This window comes from Anas platyrhynchos, chromosome 1, assembly GCF_047663525.1.
Source record: "Anas platyrhynchos isolate ZD024472 breed Pekin duck chromosome 1, IASCAAS_PekinDuck_T2T, whole genome shotgun sequence".
Lineage (NCBI taxonomy): Eukaryota > Metazoa > Chordata > Aves > Anseriformes > Anatidae > Anas > Anas platyrhynchos.
In genome coordinates, this window is record NC_092587.1 from 33,788,134 (window position 1) to 33,794,585 (window position 6,452).

Here is a 6,452-nt window from a genome sequence, read left to right on the forward strand (position 1 = left end):
TGCTGTCTCAATATGGATGTGTCATCTGATTCTCTTGGTTTAAGTATTGCTCTTCCTGCTATGTGCATGGCCATCATGGCAAGGAAATCAGGGAATGCACAAAGTCATGGCTAGGTTTCCAAAGTCTGTGCAGACTGAAATTATTCATATCTGTTGATATCACACATATGATTATTTATTTGACACATGCCTAGAAGCTCCAATTGTATTTGCCGGAATTATTTCAATGGTGTTGTTCTGAGCTCAAGAAGGTTAAAGTAATGCTTATACCAAGGAGTCCTGAGTCTTTCTACTCATTTTTCTTCAGCATTTTTTTAAACCCAAACAGAAATTATATGATTTCCTTCTAGAGTAATTTGATGTCAGTACTTACCCACACTGTTGAGATGTTCAAGCCTGCTACCTCTTTTTGAAATGTGGCCTTTTTTGCTGTTGATCATTAAAATACTTTATAGTCATATGCATCTTTGGCCTTTCTTTGTAAGTTACTCACCTGAAAAATCAAGATGTAAAGTAGGAAAAATAAAACAAAATATTCCTTCAACTGCCAATGCTCTCAGCTGGCAGGAAAGAATTATTTGCTACTTATGCAAAATGCTTGTGATCATAAAAGTGACTTTTTGGAAATAAAATTTGATCTATTAGAAAAACAAACTTACAGATTTGTTTGCACACCATTTATAATGTTACATTATTTGGAGTACTTCACAACTGATTTTAAAATAGAAATACCTTTGACTACCATGACTGAAATATAAATTTGCAATAGTTTTAAGATTGCTGGAAAATACCTTTGACTACAATTTTAGACTTCCACTTTGTCTAAACAGCACTGACAGATTTAAGACCTACTACTCCATTCCAATGGATCCCTTACTCAGCTCACAATTTTTAGTATAGTTACCCTTACAAAATTAGCCAGTTAAGTTGTGATGTTTTTCGGTAAAAATGGTCATACCATAACTTGAGGTAGGAATAAACAAAAAACACTACTCATTTCACTTAAATTCAGACTCCCAAACAGTACCTATTCATTCAAATTAGTAGCTTGAGTTTCATTAATAGCAAATACAACTATATAAATATATAAATAACACTTCTAGGTACCTTACAAGAAATGTGTTCTAGAGCTTTATTTTGCTGAATACTCCAGGCTGTCTTTCCTCCTTTTGCAAATGCAGGTTGTATAACTCTACAGTAAACCATTTCATGGAAGAAATGTGGCTAGAGAATATACTTCAGGGGATTTCCTGTGATGTAAGAATGAGAGATTTCTTCCAGTGATGATATTGCAGCACCTGCCGAAAAGCCGTGGATACAGAAGCTTCAGAAGCCAAATTTGGAACTGGGAAACTTTTAAACAACAAAATCTAAGTGAGATAAATCCTTTCTAAAACCACAAGGCCTCAAATCATGCAAAAAAGTCTTTGAAGTATCTGAGACAAAAAGTCAAATATCTCTGACCCTTGGCTAACTTTTTAAAATCTAAATAAATAGTCTCCAGTCTATAGGGCTGCACATTTTACTGTTGAACACATTTTACTTTTTCCTTTTGTCTTTCTGTCTTAGAAAAACTAGAGATTTTCAATCATTTTTAGTGAAAAAAATAAAACTGAAGTACTACAGTAAGAATCATTGTCAAGAATTCTGAGCAAAAGACAAATTCATATTATGATTTGTGTAAAAAATAACACTTTCTGTAACAATTGGCATGCACATTCAAGCTATAATTACAGTCACTCAGATGCAGCATAAGTTTCTTATCCCACCTGCTGCCTTTTTATTCCACTTGTCTATCAGAGATCTTCCCCTTCTATTGTTTTTTTGTGTGGATAGGTAAAGAGCTGGATCTAGAACAAAAATAACCATTAATATGTTTTCTTTTGATCTGGATCAGTACATCAGCTCATTGTTCTGGGGTTTATGCTGGCTAAGAGAAGATAGAACCAGAGTAGTTGAGGGCATGGTCAGAATGACCTTCACAGTTTGAGCTCTCTGCCAACCTGCTTTCCAGATGATCATCCCCCAGCTTGCACTGGTGCCTGCAGTTATTTCTACAGAGGTACAGAACTTGCTAGTTTCCCTTGTCCTGTTTGCCCAGTTCTCCAGCTTTTCCATCTCCCTCTGGATGGCAGCACACACATACGGTGTGTCTATCACTCCTTAGTTTCACATCATCTGCAAACTTGCTGAGGGTGTGCTCTCTTTCCCATCATCCAGCTCACTAATGAAGAGGTTAAACAGTACCAACACCATTCTCAACCCTTGATGTACACCATTAGGGACTTGTCTCCAACTGCAATTTGTGCAGTGCTCACAACCATTTGAACCCATTTGTTAAGCTGGTTTTCAATCCACCTTGCTGTCCATTTATCTAACCTGTATCAGAACCTTTATGAGATGCTCAAGACTTTTTTCCTATATGTGCTGGATGCCCTGGAGTTCTTCCAGAACACTTAGCGATTCCTAGCAATAAGCTCAATATTTTTTCTCATTTTTTTTTCTTTTCTTTTGGGTGGAGAGATTTATTTTACATTAAACTTTTTATTTTTATTTTTTATTTCCTGATTTTGGTCCTGTTTCTTGTGCCCTTCCCTTCTTGCATGTCCCCTCCCCTCCTCCCCCGCCAAGCGGAACCACACCAGGCTGGTAATATAAATTCAGAAGGCAACAATTTTCTAATGGTCTTTTTTCTTCTATTTCTTTACAGTGCACATGGCATCTGATTCATTTCCTGTTGATGACATTCAAGATGTGTCTCCTGACCTGAGGGGGAGTGAGATTAGTCTTTGATGACGTATGCACATATTCCACTACAGCCACATGCTCCTCTGTTTCTAGAGACCAAGTATAATATTAAAGCAAAGCAATACAAACAACCCTTGTCCTATATTATCCCTTGCCAATCTATCTTAGGACAGAAAAAGTATTTTTAAGAAAACACATCAAACAAAGTAATTTGTGACTTTTTTTTTTTTTTTTTTTTTTTTCTTAGACAATGCAGGCTGCATTACAAACAGTAATAGATTGTATCAGCTTGGGCTTTGCTCATGGTAGATGGATCACAAAATGTTGACAGTAGGAACCTGGCTCTTTTTCTCAAAGCTGTTCCTGCTTACTAGATTTATAAACAACTAAATCCAGATGGATTTGTATCCTAGCTTTCAAGACAAAGCTAACCCTAATGCTATTTCACTTGGCTATCATGAAAGAAACAATAAACTGAGATGACTCATATGGTTACCAGCGGAGAAAGTTGTGCTTTACTGTCTTGTCTACCAATATATATCATTGTCTCCACAATATAACTGATGGAATATACATCTCAGTCTCAGCTTAAGTTTCAGAAACTGTAAAGCTACCAGTAATACAAACAGGAGTTGCATTTAGCTGCAATGTGACTTTTTCTTTTCACCAAGGAACTGACAATGATCATTATTTGAGGTGAAGATTTTGGGACCACTGAGCAAGGCAGGCTAAACAGAAAATACTTGCTTAAAGAGAAAACCTAAGCCAAACAAGACTTAACAAATCAGCCACTCCCTGTTTCATTGGCATCTCTGAATCAGTATTTGCAGAACAGTTAGCTATCTTATTGCACTAATAGCATTTTCTCCAGTAAGAAGAGACATATAAGTGAGAGTAAATGTTGTTTACAGATCACTTACTATGAGTCAGTTGAGCACACATGTGGGCTGCGTTACTCACATAATTGTTAAGTGAGTATTAGGTATGTAAACCCATTTTTCCCACTATATTTTGCTTTGTTTCATTTGAATCCATTTGCAATTCTATTTCTTAAATGTAAGTAGTTAGATTGATGCCAAATCTATAATCATTGTTTTAAGATTAAAAATGCATGATAAATTTCATTTAAAATATCATGGTCTAAACTCTATCGATTTTTAGCCATGGAACCCAGTAAAAAGGCACAATGAAAATTAAAAACAAACAAACAAACAAATCAATCAATCAAACAAACAAACAAACAAAATCAGATATAAGAGGCATAAGACTTATCGCATATTCCCATTCTGGAGGTGTGGGAATCTTCGGACTCATTTCTTGCTGGGTGGAGAGTTGGGCTATGCTGCTGAAGTTTTGTTCAGTGCAGCCAGGCAGGGGAGAAGGCACATGCTGCTTCCAAGAACTGGGGTGAAACAAGCTGTGAAGAAAGGCATCAGCTCTTGTGCTGAATAAATACTTCAGTGCCACTAAATTCAACCTCTGTCTTGAACCTGGATTTTCATGCAAACAATTTCTGTTGATTTAATTGGGGATCACCCTATTTCAATCCCTATTAGTAATTATCTTTCAGGGTGAGATGAAACATATTTCACTGCTGTATTACCATATTGAAGTGTTAGTAGGGTTTATTCTTACCTTTATGTAGTATATTATTTTTCCAGGAGTAGAGAGGCATGTTTTAGCACATGTAATAGAAATCTTAATGTTCGGATTAACCTGTGCAATTATTTGTTTGGCCTCACTAGAACTGGGCTGCAGAACTAAGCATCTCAGAAAGTATAATTCCAAATCAGATGACCAGAGGTACTTGACTTTCTGACCTTTGAATAGGTGTCCACAAGCTTAACTACCACATGCCCTTATTTAACTCAGAACTGTGCAAACCAAGAATTAAAGACAGGTTGCAATACACGGTTTTGTTACAAACAGAAGTAGAGACAGCTACAGGAGGGAAATACATCAGGGAATGTAAAAACAGGACAAGGTGAAACAGGAAAGATAAAATATTCTCTAGAAACAAATGAAATGAAACAATTTTCTAAGTGAGTTTTCATTTATGAAAATATCTTAATTTATACCTGTATGCATTTAGATTTCATTGTTCTTCTGCAGATTATTCTGTATGTTCACAAAAGTCATTCAGATGAATAATTGTTAGCACAAAAGGAGTAGCCATGGGTTGTTGGTGTCATCTATTATAAATTAAAATAGAAATGAAATTGGTTATTTGTCGACTCACATTTTCTCCCCTGGTGCACATCATAACAGCACCTGTTCCTCATACAGTCTTCCTACTTGTAAAGAATCCACAGAGAAAAAAAACACTAAAGTCTTGTCTTTTTTTTTTTTAAAAAGGTCTGTCTAGCACTCCAACCAAGCACAGCTGACATTTCCACACTTTGATAAACCTTTGCTCATATTTGCGCAGCGTCTTTATGTCACTACTGATACCCTCATTGTGTCACCTAAGTGATGAATTATTTGCATGTTTTAAAAAGGAAGATAGCTTAACGTGTGAAAATAAAATACTTCAAAATCTTCAGATCTGAGGCAATGAAATGTATAGAATTAAATCTGCTGGCAGAAAAAAATAGCATAGGGCCACATGAGAGTTCCCAAACCAGAATATAGAGACCTTTGCTCATATATAAAACACCTGTCTTTTGTGTGCAATCATGAGCTTTTGTTCATCATTGAACAAATGAAAATTCACTCCCTCAAGCTCATCACAGATATTTAACATGCTGGAGCTGCTCTCTGCACCAGGAATCTACCTGTACAGGAATTTCTGGTAACATAGCTACAGACCAGTTTTCCAGATTCTCTGTTTCCTAGTGAGGACTTCCTTTTTTTTTTTTTTTTTTTTTTTGGTATGGACAGTTATTTATATGGTATTTATTTATGTGGACATCCAACAGAGTTACCCTCATGTCAGCTGAGAGCACAGACAGTCAGCTTTCCCAGAAACATAACTAAAATTTTGCAAAAATACAAGATACTTCTTGCTATGTCAACTTAAATAGTTATTATTTGTACAGAATTTTGAAATTAAACAGTTCTTTATAAATATTCAGTATTAACAGCATAAATAGTGGCTTGACATGTTGCTCAGAGCTGAGAGAGTATGTAATTTATGTAAGGCGTTTCATGCAAATTTACATCAGAGACTCTAGAACGCATATATTTTTTTTTCTTCCAGATTATTATTCAATTATAATGGCAATATTATTGTGAAGTTTACTATTGCTTACAATTCACATTTTTTATGAATTACTACTTTTGTGCCTGCAGGAACTCAGTAAGTCATATAAATGCTGGAGGTTACAAACCACGACAGAGAAATATTGCACAGAGACATCATCATTCACAGATGACACAAGCCTTGGCCTCCAAATGAAATAGAGGCTTGCTGCAAACTGGCAAAGAGCATCAGCCAAAGGCTGGCTGGTTCAAACCTTTTTGTCACCTCCCATTTGTCAGCTGGTGTTCGTACCCTTACATCAGTATCACTGATGCAAAGCTTGTTTTGCTGTTTCTTCTGATAGCTATAGTCAACTTGTGTTCTCTGCATTGTTAATAATTAGGCAGTCTAGATAGGAAGAAAAAAAATTGTTTTGCCTGCATCTGGAAATCTTGAAATGGCCAATGAATTAATGCCATAACAAAGAGAATTTAGTATCCAGGTTAATCCCACATTTTAATTA

At 35.8% G+C, this 6,452-nt stretch overlaps 1 long non-coding RNA gene across 1 annotated transcript; it reads right to left on the minus strand.

Moving 5' to 3' along the window:
• Positions 1 to 375: 375 nt before the first annotated feature.
• LOC140001423 (uncharacterized) lies at positions 376 to 4,171 on the minus strand. The gene is made up of 3 exons (XR_011806643.1): positions 1,770 to 4,171; positions 1,108 to 1,298; positions 376 to 493 (listed from the first exon to the last, which is right to left on the minus strand). It is a non-coding gene; the product is annotated as an uncharacterized lncRNA (long non-coding RNA).
• Between the last annotated feature and the right edge of the window lie 2,281 nt (positions 4,172 to 6,452).